At 34.9% G+C, this 19,488-nt stretch overlaps 1 protein-coding gene across 15 annotated transcripts in view; it reads right to left on the bottom strand.

The window, feature by feature from the left end:
* The window catches only part of Ptprk (protein tyrosine phosphatase receptor type K), a 522,697-nt gene that overhangs the window by 308,350 nt on the left and 194,859 nt on the right, over nt 1–19,488 (bottom strand). The window lies entirely within an intron of this gene.

Below are 19,488 nucleotides of genomic sequence, written 5' to 3'. Positions count from 1 at the left end.
TAAAAATTCTTGTTCATATCAAACTTCTGGGAGCTGTGTCTACTTCAAAGTACAGAAGTATCCAAGTATATTACCATACTAAGATATTGCCATAAACATTAACACTACAACAAATAAAATTCATTATATGTGAATCTTTTCTAGGAAATGAGTCACAAATCCAACCTGTAAACTCTAGGTCCATCTGCATACAAAGGTATTGAAATACAATGTCCAATTTATATTGTTTAAATGACCCAAATATCAAATTACTTCAACAATGCATTTGATTTTCTATTATTGTCTGATCAATGAAATTGCATTCAAATTCTTTAGAAAATCATGCTTTTTTTTTTTTTTTTCAAAAAGAGCAATTTACCCTACAGGACTATACTTTTAAATAACATACTTGAAGGTTTTAATGAGACATCTTTGAGCTCTGTTTCCTCCCTTTAAAGACTCAGCCTCTTTCCACATGTGGAAATACAGAAAATTTGACCTGTGCCACTTAACATATTTATGAAGATGAAATAAGGTTTAGAAACTTCCTCTATATTTCTACATCAAAGTAATCTGAGTTTAAACATGACACAAATTGTTAGGTCTTTTTATAATGTTATAACTCAAGGACAATTTTTCTCCGATGTGTCCAACAACATTATAATTTAACATTTTATTTTTTCATACATTATATAACTATGAGATATCTTTATACTGCATAAACGTCATGTTGCAAAATAATGGCACACTGTTTAGTAGGTTTAAGACAGTATTATTAAAAGATACTTGATTTGTGAAGCAGTAACACAATAAGATGAAGAACCATTCCATTTTATGATTTTCACAATTGAAAAATAGCCTACTAAACTGACTGGAAAAAGATGGGAAGTTACCAAACCTCCAAATGAATGTTGGTGGGTTACTCCTCCTTGTCTTAGGGACCGATTCTGATATCTAATCTTTGCTTAAAGCTTCACTTTTAAATAACAGCACTTTTGAGGGTAGATATGCAGCCTGGGATAAAGAAAGATGCTTCTGCATCTCACGTAAAAATTGACACTACCACTACCTAAATCTTTTTAGAATTTGGAGAGCAAGCAGGCAAAGAAGCACACAGTAATGTTTAACTGTTCATGGGAAGAAAACCAAATTACTCCTATATTCCTCACAGTTATCTGTATAGCAGTGGTTCTCCAAATATGGTCCCAGCATCAATTTCAACTGGAAATTCACTAGAAATGCAAATTTAGGTTCTGCCCTAGTCCTGTTGGGTGAGACTTCTGACTATGGGTAGGGAACCCAAGGTCTGTTTTATCAAGCCCTTCAGGTATTCTGGTGCCTGCTCAAGGTTGGAAAACACTTCTGTAGAGATTAGAGGACCCAAAGCATTGGACTCTAGAACAGAGAAGTGTAGAGTGCTTTAAAGGATTGCACACTTAAGCAAGTTAATTTTTTTAAGCTCTCAAAATTTCTAACTGATTTAAGCTTGGGCTTCTATGCTTCTTAATGGAGAAGCAACACACTGAAAGTCCTAATAGCCAGATAAAACCTCTAATGATTGATTTCAGAAATATAAAGCACAATAAGTAAGAAATTAATGTGTAATAAAAAAGGAATGTAGGAAATAAGAAATAATAGCAGATACTACTTACTGAATTCCTACTCTATGCCAGCCATTAGACAAGGCATTTCATACACTTTTACCTTTTAGTTTAATCTGCACAACATTCTCATTTCACAAATAAGGAAAGTGGAAATTGAAGTTAAGTATATAGTAGGCAGAATAGTGGCTCCCTGAAAGTGTCTCCCTACTAATCCTGGAAACCTGGGAAATGTGTTACCTGGCAGAGGGGAATTAAAGTTGCTTATCAGCTGACTCATTGTAGGATGATAGCCAGACTGCCCTTGTGGGTACAGAGTAATAATAAGAGTTTTTTTATATGTAGAATAGGGAGATGAGAGTCAGAGGTACGTAACTCCAGAACAGGGTAGGGAGATGCAATGGAAGAAGGGTTCTATTCACTGATGGTTCTGAAGATGAAAAGGGCCAGCAGATAAGGAAGGGGAACAGGCAGACTCTTGCAGCTGTGAAAGGAAAAGAAGCAGATCCTCTCCTGAAGCCTGTAAAAGAAGTATACTCCTATCAAAACTTCAATTTTAGACCAGTGAGACCCAAGTCACATCTATGACCTATGGAGCTGCAAGATCACAAATCTTGTAATTTTAAGCCATTAAATTTGTCGTCATCTTTTATGGTAGTAACTAGAAAGCTAACACAGTACAAAATAGTATCCAAGGTCACAATGCTACTAAGGTGCTGAGCTATAATTTGAACTCAGATACAAAAATCCCTGCTTTTTCCCTGGGGCCATGTTGTCTTCCAATCCATAACCAAAGATATTCAATATTCAGTAGCTCTTAAAGAAAACTGTTGTTTTTTAGACTGTGCTCATCACCATTAGCGATCTCACCAGGAGAACCATACCCTTTCCCAGCTGGAATCATCTACCAGCATAGCAGCCCTGCAGATGTGTTATTTGGTGGGTATATTGTCTTTAAGGAATATATTCTCGATGTCTCTGGGCTTATCATTTCATTTTCTGTTTTCTGCATCTAGTTTATATATTTATGCTATCAGTGTGGCCCTAATGGGTATTTGTTTTTAACCATTCTTGTTGAAAATAAATGGTAAATTTGTTTCATCATAACTTTTACCTGCTATGACCACTTGGGGGAAATCTATGGTTTTAGAATGTCCATGCCAATGAATATGTCGTGAATGAAAAATATATACACACCACTTTTAGAACAAGATCAATAAATGGGCATTCTTTGCAGAAGATTCCATTGCCTACCCATAGAACATTCTTATAAAACCTATTTAAATTAAAAGTATAGCTTAGTCAGGTATCAATAAGAGATATTGCTATATATTCCGGAGACTTTCAAAAAGCAATCGAGAACACACAAAGTTATTTTGTCACAGGAAAAAAAAAAGTATTACAAACACAAACAAAAAAAAATGTTTTATTTAATTCTGTTGTTCACTACATGATTATAATCTGTACATCTCTCATGGAAATTATGCCATATAATCCAAAAACAAATGTTGTATATATTCTGAAAAAACAATAAAATGAATTTTAAAAAAAATGAAAAGTACTGGCCTACAGAAACATCATATTTGTTATTTTTATTTCTGTTACTAGTAATGGAACTCACAGCCTCACACATGCTTGGTAAGCACTCTACAACTGAGCTTCTTCCCCAAGCCTTATTTATTTTATTTTATTTTAAGATATGATCTCAGTAACCTTCCCAGCCTGGCATTGAATTTGTGATCATTCTGCCTTAGCCTCCCAAGTAGCTGAGATTACAGACACACACAACTGCACCTATCTCAGTATATATATTTAACATATAAATAAAAAACCAATTGAAATTCTACTTGTAATTTTATTAAAACTAAAATAATTAACATGTAAATTAATAAAAAATTAACATATCTCTCTCTTTTAAAGCATTGAGTTTTATTTCAAAAATCATTTTACATTTGTGTTTCTCAGGCCCCAGATACAAATAAAAATTCCCAAGGCGTATCTTTCATAAGTAGATGGATTTGTATGTTATTTTATCTATCTGTCCTGAATTTTCACCTTTTCCATGAAACAGCATACAATATCCATTAAGGACAGAGTGCATAATCCCTGTGAATTCTTTCTTTGCCCATCTCAAGCAATAGGTAATCCTTTTCTGGGTTACCTACTACACTGAGAGGTATCCATGGCAGCACTTGAATTCTGATGTGGTTATGTGTTGACTCATCTGTACCCCTTATAAGGCATGAAGATATGTACTCTATGGTAACAGAGGTGGTCAACTTACATTTATATTAAAAAACCTGAAAGAATTCCTATTTTGTAAAAATTTGAAATTAATATCCTAATGATATTTCCCATCTTTGTGACCTCAGATAAGAAAATTTTATCAAGCCATTTAGTTTCCCTCTTTACAAATGGACATGGAAATGCTTCATTTCATCCAACTGATATGAAAATCAAACTTATATAATGCAAGTAAAGGTATCAGTATAGAGTAAGTGGAAACACTTGTTATTCGCAGTCTGATTTGTATTGCTAAAACAAAATACCGGAGACTGAGTAATTTTTAAGGAACATAAGTTTTTTGATGTTTTTTCTGGAGTCTACAAAGTCTAAAATCATGGCACAGGCAATTCTGATTGACTGGTGAAGACTGATCTGTTGCTTCCAAAATGGCACCATCCTCAGAAGGAAGTAAGTGTCTTCTTATGGCAGAAAGTGGAGAAGGGATAAATATCTTCTATATGAGGACCCTCACCTCATTAGTGGGGGAGCCATAACTTTCACTTAACCAAGTCTCAATATTATCACATCAGCTACATTTGAATTTTGGATGGGAAACATTCAAGGCAGAGAAGTAATGACCTTGTATTACAAACCTTTATGAACCCATGGATTCATTTGACTGATTTCTAAAACCTCACCAGAAGTACCAAGCATAATTTCCCAGCCATTTTATGGCTGCATAAAGTGCCTAATTGTACACAACACAAAGCTCAGGCCTTTTCCAAAGCAATACACCAGGTCAAAAATATTTTTTTCCAGGAATAACCTGAGTAATAAGTTGTCCTGTCCACTATAATTAAGTAATAATAATATAATGAAGCTATCTGAGAAAGAAGGTAACCACTCTGACTACAGCAGAATTCATTTCAACCACCTTTTTGTGTCTGCCTAGTACAGATAACTCATGTCCCAAAAGCATAAAGCAGACACACATCAGTTCCATAATGACACCCTGATATCTGATGGACTGAGCCGACAATAACACACCTTACAGAATCTGAGGCAGTCTTCCTGAGATCCCATTCAGATTGAAATTTTGTGCTTATAGCTGGGAATAATTTTTTTCTGTCTTTCCTCAAGACAATTATCTTCTCCCCACTTCTCTTGGTATGGTCTGTAATAAGATATACCTTCATCTTTCTTTAATCCTTTGCAACCTGAAGTCAAAATGTTGTGTCATAATCATTCTATTTTGCCACCCAAATTACCACACTGGTGTTCGTTGGTGTCTTCCTGTATTTCAGACTCTACCTACTTGTTTCTCTCTATAATGAGTGAATTCTGCAAATGTCTGCAAAAAGCAATTTGTATACTTAGTTTTATTAAGTTAATTTATCATATTAAATTTTAGGGCAAAAGATAGAGCAAACTGCATTTCATCTCTCTCATTTTGGTATGGTAGAGAGTGTATATTTGAAATTAACCTGAAATCTATCTGCCCTAGCCAACAAAATTTTAAGAGTTAGTACATATTACATTAGCTAAGAATCCAGTTTTTGCTTATCCACTATAATGGAATAAGGCATGGCAAGTGCAGAGCTTATACTATATGTGTATGTTTCATACTAATTATATTTTATTTTATTTAATAATTAAATATTTTATGAACATTTATGATATTTAATTATGAATGCAGAAATAATTACAATTTTGTAAATACAAGTAAATGGCAGTGGGCTAAGTAACTTAAAAAAAAAAAAACTTTGGGAAACAAAGCCAGAATCATTAAATATACATTACATATATATACGTGGGGGCTGGTCAGAGGTAGAACTCTTGCCTCACATGAACAAAGCCCTGTGTTCCACCACTAATACCATTAAAAAAAAATGTGTAGAATTATAGAATGAAGTAGACAACATATGATGTCTTACAGAGGTACATAGTTGCACATGTGATTTTATTCTGGTGTATGGAAATCCTTCAATTAGTTACATTCAGTTTTCTTTCATAAATTAGCTATAATATTAATTTGCACTTGAGACACAGTCTACACAACAAACTCTATGCATCACCACATGTTATGGTTTAGATATTAGGTGTCCCCCAAAAGCTCATGTGTGAGACAGTACAAGAAGGCTTAGAGGTGAAGTGACTGGGTTATCAGAGCCTTAACTCAATCAGTGGATTAGTCTACTAATAGGATTAACTGAATGGAAACTGAAGGCAGGAGGACTGTGACTGGAACACGTGGGTCATTGGGGGCATGCCTTTCTGGTGTTTCTGGTAAGTGAAGTCTCCCTCTCTCTGCTACTGCTGCTGATCATCATGTGAGCTGCCTCCCTCTGCCACGTTCTTCCACCATCATGTTCTGCCTCACCTGGAGTCCCAAGGAATGGAGCCAGCTATCTCTGGATTGAGACCTCTGAAACTGTGAGCCTCCAAATATACTTTTTGTCCTCTAAAATTGTTCTTGTTAGGTCTTTTAGTCACAGCAGCATAAAAGCTGGCTAAAATACTACAGTATTTTTAAACCATTTTTCTTCAAATTTAAAGTAATTTAAACGAAACTTTTAAAATAACTTAAACAAAACTTGTAGTACCAGGATGTATTTAAAAAGAAACTTTACTAGCCTAAGAATAATGAGATAGTTCATAAAGATGAAATGTATAATATCCTTAATGTGGCTGTTCATCATTTGTACAAAACCATTAGCAAGGATCTGTGAAGACCCTAAGTTCCAAGATAAACAAGTACAAATAGAAGCTTTTTATACAGAAAAGATAGAGTAAAAAGGGGGAATGGGTTAGTGTTTTAATGAAAATATTTTCCTATATATTGAAAGTACAAACATAATATGCATAACTTTCTAAGATTCAATACTCTGAGATAAAGTTTGCTGTTTAGATTAGGCAGCTCAAAGATTCTTTCAAAAACAACTTTAACTGGGCTCTGCGGTACAGGCCTATAATTCTGGTGACACAGGAGGTTGAAGCAGTCGGATCATGAGTTAGAGGCCAACCTCAGCAACTTAGTTTAAAGAAAACCTGTCTCAAAATAAAAAAAATAAATAAAAAGAGCTGGGGATTAGCTCAGTGATAAAGTGCTACTAGATTCAATCACCAGCATCAAAACAAACAAACAAAAAACAACTCTTTGAAATCCCTCCTCCAAAAATGGATTAATTACCATAAGATACAGGAAGATAAGCTAACATGGAGGAGAAGTTCAGGCAGGCCCACTTCAATGCACAGCTCAATCTTCAGTCTCTTAGTGTCAGTGTCCCTGGGGAGATTATTGGAAAGCAATCTCAGGTTCCACCCTATACACAGGTGAAATCAGAATCTCTGGGAGTATTGGCTAGAAACATGGACTTTAACAAGCTTTCCAGGGAATTCTAAGTAAAGAACGGAAACACTGCTCTGTGATAGAGGATGGCAAACTTTTTCCTAAAGGACCTGATAGAAACTATTTAGGACATTTCCAGTCTTATGATCTCTGATACAAGAACTCAGAGCTCTACGATTTTAGCACAGCACCACAGACAATGGTAAAGTAATAAGCACGGCCATGTGCCAATAACACTTTATGAACACTGAAATTTGATGTACAAAAACAGGCCACAGGCCAGATTTGGCCTGCTAGTTATGATTTATGCTACAGGATATGAGAAATATCTTAGGGCAGGAACAGATTCTAAGTATCTCTCAATGTAAATATATAGAAAACATATTTAAAAACTGGTCCTCAGGAAGAAAAAAGGAATTAATTTTTTTTTCATATTGTAGTTAAAAGGAAAGACTCCATAGTAATGCCATGGTATACCCATAGCAGGTTGAAGAAGAATTGTGATTGAAGTGGGGAAACTGGACTGAGATTGGAAGAAAATAAGTGTAGACTGAGATCAAATTTGATCATTCTAGCTACTTTTGGTTCTTGTTTCTCATTATCATTCATGGTTAGGAGAGCTAAACCCTAACTTAGTGCTAGCAAATCCGTCTGGGTAATCTTAGTCAGGTTAGTGTTCACATCTACAAATTAAGGTGATTATTTTAAATAAACCTTAATTCTCCAAAATCAATTTTTATTATTATTATTATTATTATTATTATTATTATTATTATTATTATTAAAGCAAAGGACATGTAGAACTAATAGAGCTTAAACTTCAGGATCCTATTAAATCACACAGCAACCCCTTACATGGCCAGTACGCTACACTGTAGCAATTATTTATACCTCACTGTTGTAAAAATCAAGAAAAAATCAAAGCTAAATTCAAATTTATATCCTTATAGAGTGTGGGCTAAAGAACACGAAAATAAGTAACATCACCCAAATCAGCTTGCCGTAAAGGCTATCCTCTTCTCTGAGACTTCCAGAGACTCTCTGTGCTCTTAGATCACAGATATGTCCTCCCAGGATACTAAAGGTTTCTAAGTGACCCGACCCAGATTCTTCCCTGACCTCACCTTCTCCTCTTCCTCTGTGCACCCACCAGTCACAGAGGCTGCTTGCTACCCCTGGGCAGGCATTCTTCTACCACAGGGCCCCTGCGCAGGCTCTTCCCCTCCCTGAATTTTTTTTTTTTTTTAGCAGATATCAATACGCCTTATATCTCATCTTCTTTGCTCAAGAATATTCCCAGTGAATCCCACCCAGGTTCTTCAATGTAAAGTTATGACCCATCCTCCCCTCTCACCTTTCATCACTTACATCCCCCCTCCACTGTCCTGGTCTGCTTTCTTTGTCATAGTCATTATTACCATCTAGACTTACTTAGCTTTGTATCATTTTCCCATGTTCCCCTCTCCACCAAATATACATAATAAAAAAGCATTATTTACTGGTACATATTTATAAGTTACCGAAATACTGCCTGCCACGAAGACCTCTGTGATATAAGTGTTGAATAAATAAATGAACGTTTGCCTTAACAGAAGGTAAATATAACAGTTTAAGAAAATATATGGTGATTACCCAATTGTTAAAAAAAAATGGCATTATTTTAAATACATTTCTATTTTTCCAAAAATAAGAACTTTAACTCACATTATTCTTTAGAACTTAAAATCAGAAATTTTCTCTTCAGTTTGCTCAAATGCCCTCATGTTTGGTACTAGGTACAACAACAACTATTTTCCATTACTGTTTTAATGTTTTAAAGTTAACCGGTTAACATCTGCAAGTCAGAGAGAACATTTGACCTTTGGTTTGGGGGGACTGGCTTATTTCACTTAGCATGATAGTCTCCAGTTCCATACAAATGCCATAATTTCATTGTTTTTATGGCTGAGTAATATTCTATTGCATATATACCATATTTTCTTTATCCCTTTATCTGTAGAAGGGCAACAAGGTTGGTTCTATAGATTAGCTATTGTGAATTGAGCTGCTATAACTATTAATATGGCCATACTAACACATAATAATGGTGTGGGTGGGAGGCAGGGAGATAGAAATTCATGGGATTAGATGAAGGGAAATGAAGGCAAGGGGGAGAGAGAGGTATAGTAAAGATAGTAGAATGAATAAACCATCAGTATAACTCCACATTATGTCCAACCACAAGAATAGGAACCTAATTAGAATGAGTTGTATTCCATGTAAGTATAATATGTGAAAATACATTCTACTGTCATGTACATATAAAAATAACAAATTAAAAAATAGAAAAAAATAAGGTTAACAGGAAAGCATAATGTAGCTGTGTATACCTGTAATCTCAGTAACTGGATAAGCTAAGGTAGGAAGATCTCAAGTTGGAAGCTATCCTTAGCAAATCAGCAAGACCTGAAGCAACTTAATGAGACCCTGTCTCAAAATAAGAATAAAAAATACAAGAATTAAAAGGGATAGAGATATAGTTCCATGGTAAAGCATCCCTGGGTACAATCCCCAGTACAAAACAATGATAATAACTGATTTAAAAGATCTACTATACTAGAGTAGTGGTAAATTTTGCAATTAATTTTACAGGCTTTAAACATAAGACAGCACATAAGAAGTACAGAAAAAAAATGTTAAGAACAAAAATGCATTAAGCTACAGGGCAATAATAACAAAAACAGTATGATATTGGCACCAAAACAGGCAAGAAGACCAACAGAACAGAAGACACCGAGACAACCCCAATAAATACAGTTACCTCATACTAGACAAAGATGTCAAAAGCACACATCAGAAAAATGATAGCCTCTACAACAAATGATGCTGGGTAAACTGGAAATCTATTTGTAATAGAATGAAAGTTAACCCCATCTCTCACCCTGCACAAAAATCAACTCTAAGTGGATCAAAGACCTAGGACTTAAACCTGCACCTGCTAGAAGAAAACATAGGCCCAAAACTTCAATATACTGGTACAGAAAGTGACTTCCTGAACAAGAACTTTAAACACAGGAAATAAACTCAAAAATCAATAAACCGGACAGCATCAAACTAAAAAGCTTATGCACAGCGAAAGAAACAATCAAGACCATGAAGTCAGAACTTCCAGATGGGAGAAAATCTTTGCCACCAGTAACTCACATAGAGCATTGATCTCTAGGACATAAAAAGAACTCAAAAAACATAACACAGAAAAACAAAAAGTAATTCAATCAGTAAATGGGCAAAGGAACTGAACAGATTCTTCACCAAAAAATAATGCATATAATCAACAAAGATATAAATAAATGTTCAACAGCTCAGGCAATTAGATAAATGCTGATTAAACTACCCCGAGATTCCATTTCTACTAGGAATGACAATTATCAAGAATACAAGTAACAATGAATGTTGGCAAAGACGTGGGGAAACTTTGATGTTGGGACTGCAAATCAGTGCAACCACTCTGGAAAGTAGTATGGAGATTTCTCAAAAAACTAGGAATGCAACCACAATTTGATCCCATATGTTCAGAACATTTAAAATCAGCATGCTACAATGCATAGCCACATCAATGTTTATAGCACCTCATTTTATAATAGCTAAGCGATAGAACCAATCAAGATACCCACCAACAGATAAATGGATAAAGAAATTGTGGCAATGGGATACTACTTAGCCATAAAGAAGAATGACCATGACATTTGCCAATAATGGATGGATCTGGCGAATATCATGCCTAGTGAAATAAGCCAATCCAAATAAACCAAAGGTTGAATGTTTTTACTGATATGTGAAAGCTAAACCAAAATAAAGGCAGGAGGGAATGAAAAAAAGTTCAGTAGATCAGACAAAGGGGAACTACTAGTAGAAAGGAGAAAATGGAGTAGGAAAAACAGAAGAATAAATCTAACATAATTTTCCTATATAAACATATAAAATTACGTAAATTAACCCCATTATCATGTCCAACCACTAGACTCAAAATTTGAAGAAGATATGTCCTATGCCTGTATAATTTTATCAAAATGGATTCTACAGCCATGTGTAACTAAGAAGAACCAATAAAATAAATGTAAAAGAATAATAGTACCAAAATGCTACCATCTTTCAAGTACTTACTTTGAGCCAGATGCTTTGCTAAGCACGTTATAGAGCTGTTGTCATTTCATCCTCTAACATACATATCATTTCAATCCTTTCCTCCCCATTTATAAAGTCTCAGGAAACTTTAGCAATTTTCAGGTGGTCACAAAACTAGTAAGTAGCAGAGTCAGGACTAAAAAGAATAAAAGAGTGATTTTACCTATGGTCATATATTAGGTAGGGCTTCATGCCATGTTGTCTAATAAGTGTACAAGAAGAGTTCAATGTGGTATCAAGACATAATTGAAGCCAGGACACTTCTCAGGACACTGGACCAGTGGCCAGATGTCAGCCCTCCTTAGACTTCAGGGTGGATCTGCTGCCATTCATCTTGAATTTTCTGGATTTTTTTTTATTATTGGTTGTAGGAGGTTTTTGTTTGTTGAAGTAGTTATTATTGCCCTATTCAGTGGCACTTTTCAGAATTTAATATGCATGAATATTACACAGGATGTTAATTAAAATGGAGGCTCTAATTCAGTGAAAAATATGCACTATGATTTCTGGCATGTAGTACCTTCATTTTAAATAATATTAATTGTTGGAAGTTGCTCTGGACTGGAGCTAAGTACCCACCTTTAAGTCCTGAGTAAAGAGGTACTGCACTGGTATTGCACCCTTACCTTGGTTAGGATAAGAAAGATGCAGCTCCAGGAGTGGGTGTCACCTGAAGGGGGTGAATTACACTCACCTGTTTGTTGTAACCCTACCCTTTGTCCTTTTTTAGATAGAATGTTCCATGGATTATCTCCCCCCATTAATAAAACCCGGGTTGGAGGAGTGCTCCCTCTCTCTCTTCCCTGCCTTGCCCCCTTGTGGGAGCTGTGGCTGAGGAGTGGTCACTGAACCCAAAGAAAAAGCTATTTCTCTGACTTTGTGTGATTATTTCATGGCAGCTCAGATTCACTTAGAGTGACCCTGATTGATTTAGTGGCATGAAGCTGCAGTTAATTACAGTATAAATGCAAATGTTTTATTTGTGGGTGAAATGAAACTCATAAATATTAAAAAGAATGTGTTTATTTAATCCATCTGCACAGACATACTATTATGGTCCACTTTAGAGTTTCAGTCATCCTTGTGAACATATCATTTGATAAGTAGACTGCCTGTTTTCACTGCTGGAAGATTATATTACTTCATTTTTCCTTTTAGGATAAGGATATTACCATAATGACTTATGTTCTAGATCTCTCTAAGCTAAAATGAAATGATTTACATTTATTGTCTTGTCTCCTACAGGTAGATTATTTTATAGCACATTCAAAAATTGATACACCAAGAATAGCTGATAAGACAGAGAATTTTATTCTAAGTTCCTACTAGTAAATTACAAATAAAAAAGTAACAAATCAAACAACTAAAACAGCTCTTATTTTTCATAAGAAGTCAGAAAAAAAACCAGAATATCCTCTGCTTTGGAATTATTTACCTTTCCTTTGCTCTAGTTCTCTATTCAAATGAAAAACAAAGTCTTCCTTGCAAAAGCTAATAAATTGTTCTAATTTATGTTATTTGTGATTTCTGTAGGATTTGGTACTCTTCCTTATCCTCTTTTGGAAATACCCTCTTCCCTAAACTTCCTGTTACTCAATTGCATGGTTTTCTCCTAACTCTATATCTTTGCTAATTTTGTGCATTTCCCTTCTCTGGCACCACAGCAGGCCGATTACTGGACACTTGTATAGATTATCCAAGTGTTGGTGTTCATAACACCTTCTCCTTACTCTATTTGTTCTCCTTGGGTAATATAACCCCCCCCTCTGACTTCTATCTACATCATCAAGTCAATGACTCCTGAACATGCTTTGCCTTGTTAAGACTTTCTACTGACCTTTACTATATTCAAAGAGTGAGTTAATTCCACATGGCTGGCCAAAGATCACCTAAATCAGCATCTTCCACCCCCTCAACTCCCAACACCACACACATACACACAAACACACACACACACACACACACACACACACACACACACACACACACTGCCTTCTTCCAATTAATCTGTAACGCAATAAATGTCATCATGGTCTACTACACTTATACACCTTGAAAACTGGGCATCACCTTTGCTTCCTCTCCCTAATCCCCCATGCCAGGTAACTCTCAATTCCTATCAATTCTAGGCCCATGCTATTTCTAAAATCAACAAACTGCACAAGGCTGGCATTACCAGTGAACTATTTCAGCCTCTCCGTCCCTCTCTCAGACCTTAGGGCCCTCCTAAGTCAGCAAATTCAATCCAGTAGTGCCTACTGGCTCCACATGCCCAACTAGATCTTCCAAAGTCAGCCTCCCCATTTTTGTCCACAATTTCTCCACCCATTCACTGAGACTTTTCCCTGTTACTAGGCATTGCTTGAAGGAGCTGAGGTCTCTGTCCTTCTGTGAGAAGATATCCTTGAGAAGTATAGGACTACATGTGTGAAGGTGTATTTGGGGCTGAAAAATGTACAGAATATATAAATACTTGGCGGTCTCATTGAGTACTGTATCATGTTATCGTATTTCTCATCAATTTTCTTCCATTCCATGCCTGAGTTATTCTTGTATTGAAATGATTTAATATGGTTGGATACCATTCCATGTGAATACATAGTACTCCATTACAAATCATGTATTCTTTAAGTAGGTACGACTCTTGACTACCTCAAGATGTTAAAATAATTTCTGCTATAATTAATTATCTTAAGCCAGAAGACTTAAGTTAAAACCAAGGCATCAAGATGTATTACTTAATTTTTTATTCCATTGAAGCAAATTTTTCAAGCACTTTTTTTCTAAAATGAAAAGTTTATCATTAAAACATATGGACAATTGTTATATCAAATCTAGAGAATATAAGGTTTCCACCATGATTGCCATTCTAAGAGTTGATTGTCTCCATTACAATGCTTCATTTAATAGTTATGTGAAGTCTAGAGAAAGTCTAGAAAGTCTATTGAAACAGCAGAGATGTTTACCTTAAAAAGACAAAAATTGTGTTCTAGTCAGAAAGAAACACAGTCATAAAAGATCCTATCATAGCCCATGACCTATGCAGTTCTGGAGCATTAAAATTATTCTGAAGTTTGTTCATATGTCATCTCTGACTTACTCAAAAATACCAGGAGAGCAGTTCCAATGCCTTCTGCTCTTCCCTACTAGACTAGGAGTGTTGGAAAAGTTCTTCCATACATCGGACAAGCAAAGTCTGAGTACTGATAGAATACAACTTTTGCAGTTAATGTTACTGCTAAACAATGAAACTAAATGCTATTACTGTTTCACATTTGGGAGGCAAAGCTTTACCCATATATTTTACGTTATTTAGGTATATATAATTCTTTTTATCATATAAAAAAGTTTCACCAATAAAAGTAAATGATAAAAACATACAAAACAACCTTTTGATTTAACTTTAAGGATAAAAGATTATTTAATTGTTGAATATATAAAACATCTAAGTTAAACTGAGCATAGCTCACAAAAAGGAAATCCTGGCTCCTTCTGACACTTCCTCTGTAAGATCATTGAAGCCCATCCCATTCAAACATGTGTGACTCTACCAATCCTAGGTTTTAAAGCCATTTTCACCTCAATCAAGAACCATGGCTTAAAGAAATGCATCTCAAGGTTGGTTTGTTTCAGAGAACTGAGAGGAATGCTAAATGCATTCAGTATTCAGGAATACAGTATTCAGGAATACAGTTTAACAATCAGCATATGCTCCCTAGTCTTGCTAGAAGGATATTAACAGAATAATAATCTAGAAGCAGAAAAAGACCAGACATGTGTTTATAAAACAAAACTCTGAGCAAGTCTAACTCACCACTCCAGTTTAAGAGATGGGTTAGACACTACTGTTCAAACAGATATAGTAAATGGCAATTCTGCCATTCATCTACTTTACTACTTTAATTTGTTTTCTTAAATACAATTGCTTTTGGAGAGAGAGAGAAAAAAAAACTCTTTATTCTACTTCTTTTCCTAAGTATTTTCCTCTCAATTGCTACAAAAGAGACTTATACAGTAAGTTGATGTGCATCATCGTGGATTTTTAAAGAACTCTTTTTGGAGCTGTCACTTCACTGACTCATCAGAACATTTCAGTGCAGCTCAGTTAATATTTGAAATAAAGATGTTGAAAGTAGAGAGATTTGAGCCAGATTTCCTTTTTATTTTTTCTATGTTACATGAATCACCAAACAATTCTGGATTTATCTTCTACATCTTTAGCTTAGAGGATTTCAAGATATCTTTTTTCCCCCAAAGAGGTCGTAAACCTAACAGGATTGAAATAGTTGGTCTAGGCTTTTCTACTCTGACATGCTCTGTTTATAGAAAAGGGAAAAGGAGGGAAAATATCTATGGAAAAGTAAAAGTATTTATTATTCCTATAGGGAGACTTTACTTTTTCTATTTGCCTTAGAAAGTCAAAGACACAGAAAGAAAAGAAAAAAGAAATCAATAAAACAAAAACAGAAATTAACCATTTATAGTTTACATTAAGAAATATAAATAATTCAGGAAGTAGAGAGAATTTTATATACATCAAAAATTGAATCTTTAGAAAAATATAATATTTGTCAATTAGCCCAAATAAAACTCAAATGTTTTCTTTTCACATAATGAAATCAAGAGCATCTTTTAAACTCTTTTCCCAAACCAAACTTTAAAAGAAATCACCCAGGAGAAGTCAAATACAACTTCAGTGCATAAAATGAGTATCCTTCTACTAATGAATCCACCAATGTTTGTCTGTTACATACTAGATATTATGATAGCTGCTACAGGAAATACAAGGAACTACAAGAATCAATACCTTTAGCTCAACAAAAGCATTCAAGGAAGTTATAACTCAGGTCATCATGAGCACCAAAAGAATAAAGGGATAGTTTTGACTTAGGATTTTGAGGAAGTAGAAGAGTGGATACAAGCTAATGAGCCAATAAATTTAAATGAAACATATGAAATGGTTTGGGAAGAAATGGATTTAGAAAAATTATGTCATAGTACAAGATATGATTATAAAGCAGAGTTTGGACTAAACTTAAGAACTAGAAACAGCCTTAAGAAATAGACACTTTAGCTTGAGAACAACATGAGTTATAAGCAGTGTAATTTGAGAGGACCCAAGTCCTGTTGCAGAAAAATGAATACTAATGTAACATTAGCAGCACATGATCTGGGTGGGGGGAAAAAAAAAAAAAAACAGGTACAGAAGTCTGCATGAACCACAGCAGAGGCCTGAGGTTCGGGCCACATGGCATCAAATAGGGCAAAAGTAGGAATGAAATCTCATTTCAAAGAAAATCTTCAAAAGGAATCCAGAAACAAGTTACATGTAGGGAAAGGGCTGAGATGACATGAGAAAAGGAGTTCTTTTTAGTATAAATTTTAGGTGTTGTGTATCAACATGGAAATTTCAACCAAGCAGTTGGAAAGAGGATTCAGAGCTCAGAATAATGAAAACACACACACAAACACACACACACACACACACACACACACGCAAAGTGCATAAAGCCAGCATGGAGAAAGATTCCATAAGATACTCCACTTGATGCCATGTATAAAATCATTCTTAATGTCCTCAAGCATATAAATTTGGAAGGCAAACCATAACTTTTTTAGAGGAAATGTAGAAAAAAGTAGCTTCACAACTAAGAAAGGCTACTTAACCAATGTCTGTTTTTTTTTAATCTGAAAACAAAACAAAACAAAAATCAATAAAATTATCAATGTTAAAACATTCTGCCAAGCTCAGAGTTGAAAACATATAATCCCAGCAACTAGGAAGGCTGAGGAAAGAGGATGGAAAGTTCAAGTTCCTACACAATTCAGCAAGACTTTATCTCAAAATAAAAAATAAAAGAGGCCTGGGGATGTGGTCCAGTGATAAAGTACCTCCGGGTTCAATCCCCAGTACCAATATAATAATAAAACATTTTGTTCAAGGAACTATAAGTAAAAATAATAACAATAATCCCAAACTATGAAGAATATGCATGATTGTCAAAAGTTTCATGTCTACATTAGATAAAAAAGGCCAACCAATGAAAAGAAAGAGATAAATCAGTAGAGAAATGAATAAAGACAAAAAAGAACACCTGAAAAAGTTGAAACACAAATAACAAATATTTAAGAACATGTTCAAAATCAATAGTAGAGTATTCAGACATCAGAAAATTTGGACAAGTTTTTCCCTTACTCAATAGGGAGAAAAGTCTGAAAATATACAAAATGAGCACTGATGAGAATATGTGACAATAAAAACACATAATCGAGGTTGGAATCCTAATCGTTCAAAGCATTTTGGCAAAGAGCTTGATGTCATCTTGTCAAATAAATAATGCATCACATGAGTTAGTGATATGACTTAGCAATGGTATATACACATACAGGAATACTCATACCAACTCTGGTTTTTAATGTAACTTTTAGAAAACCCAGAAACAAAATAATACCCAGAGGCAAAAATCTGATTAAGAAATTTTAGCTTATTCAAAAATATAATACTATACAAAATTAAAAGCAAATTAATTATAACTACATAGAAAACATACATGTGAACAGGAGTATCTAGTTGCAAATGAAAGCTCAAAACATGAAATAATTTATAGATAATTTTGAAAATACACACATTTAAAATATTCAAAGCATGTAAGGAAAAAGAAAGGAAATTAACACAATATTCATAATACTGCATTCTTTGGGAGAGAAGGAAGATTTTAATGGAGAGAATTCTTGAGGGATTCCGATGAAATTATTTAAGCAGAGAGGTGTGTTTGTGTGCGCGCATGCACATGCACGTTTGTGTTTGCTATGCTGGGGCTTTGCACATGGTAAGCAAGCCTGCTGTATTCTCAGCTGCTATTTAAGCATGTGTATGGATACATGTACATATACATATGTTTTACTTCTCTTTATCTTTTGTGCACAGTCATATATTCATAAAAATATTTCTTTAACAAATTCTCCTGAAATAAAACTGACTATATATCTAGAACTGCTTAAATTAAGAGGACTGAGAAGGAAAGAAAGACCAGAAAAGAAAGGAAGTGAAAAAATAGTCAGAGAAGTTTGCTTGTTTTGTTTTAAAAGGATAATACAGACTTCCACATCTAAGGAAGGAACAGAGGGTCTGCTCAAGTCAACTGTCTATGAAAGTCAAGGGAAATAAGGACGTGGGGAAGTTGAGAGACATCTCATTATCTTGATACAGTAATTTTCAGATTCATGAAAGGGATAACAACCAAGTTACAAGGTATGAGAGAATGATTTGACAGGAATTAGAAGGTAAAAACCACTCCCTGAGAACATCTGGCTGACAAGGACAGACAGAACAATGCACTTTTTTTTTCTTTTTCAATGGATGAAAATTTACATGTTTATACAAACACAGGTGGGCATCAGTGGGCACATAGTCTGTGCTGAAGGAGAGCCAGAGAAAAGAAACAAAGACACAAGAGAAAGATAATTTGGGAGATTATATGTCACTTTTAAATTAATAATAGTATAACTTTGAGCTTTAAAAAAAAAATGATAGGGATGTCATTCCCTATTAGATGTCATCCCACTGAAGGCTCAGAAAATAGGTCAATAGGTCATAAATTACAACCCTGCTGTAAAACAATTTCTTAGTTCAAAGAGTAAAACTTCCTCATTCCTTTTTAACTTATCACAAAGGCTAATCCAGTTGAATATTCACTAGACTTTTTTTTTTTAAAATGAGTCTCAATAAATTTTATGGTGGGGCTGGGGAGGTGGCTCAAGCGGTAGCACACTCCCCTGGCATACATGCGGCCGGGGTTCGATCCTCAGCACCACATACAAACAAAGATGTTGTGTCCACCAAAAACTAAAAAATAAATTTAAAAAAAAATTCTCTCTCTCTCTCTTTCCTCTCCTCTCCTCCCTTCCCCTCCCCTCCCCTCCCCTCCCCTCCCCTCCCCTCCCCTCCCCTCTCTCTCTCTCTCTCTCTCTCTCTCTCTCTCTCTCTCTCTCTCTCTTAAAATTAAATAAATGAATGAATTTTATGGTAAGAGCATCACCTCTTCCACACCCCAATAAGTTAGTTATTTTCCTAACTCTACTACAAGGACAAGGTTTTTTCCTAACAGGACATTGTTCCCAAGGGTCAGGAATGATAGGAAAATGTTAAGGTATAAATGGGGTCTACTG

The sequence above is a fragment of the Ictidomys tridecemlineatus genome, chromosome 8, assembly GCF_052094955.1.
Source record: "Ictidomys tridecemlineatus isolate mIctTri1 chromosome 8, mIctTri1.hap1, whole genome shotgun sequence".
In the NCBI taxonomy this organism is placed as follows: domain Eukaryota; kingdom Metazoa; phylum Chordata; class Mammalia; order Rodentia; family Sciuridae; genus Ictidomys; species Ictidomys tridecemlineatus.
Note: the sequence above shows the minus strand (reverse complement) of the source record. Positions and strands in the feature narration are given on the sequence as shown.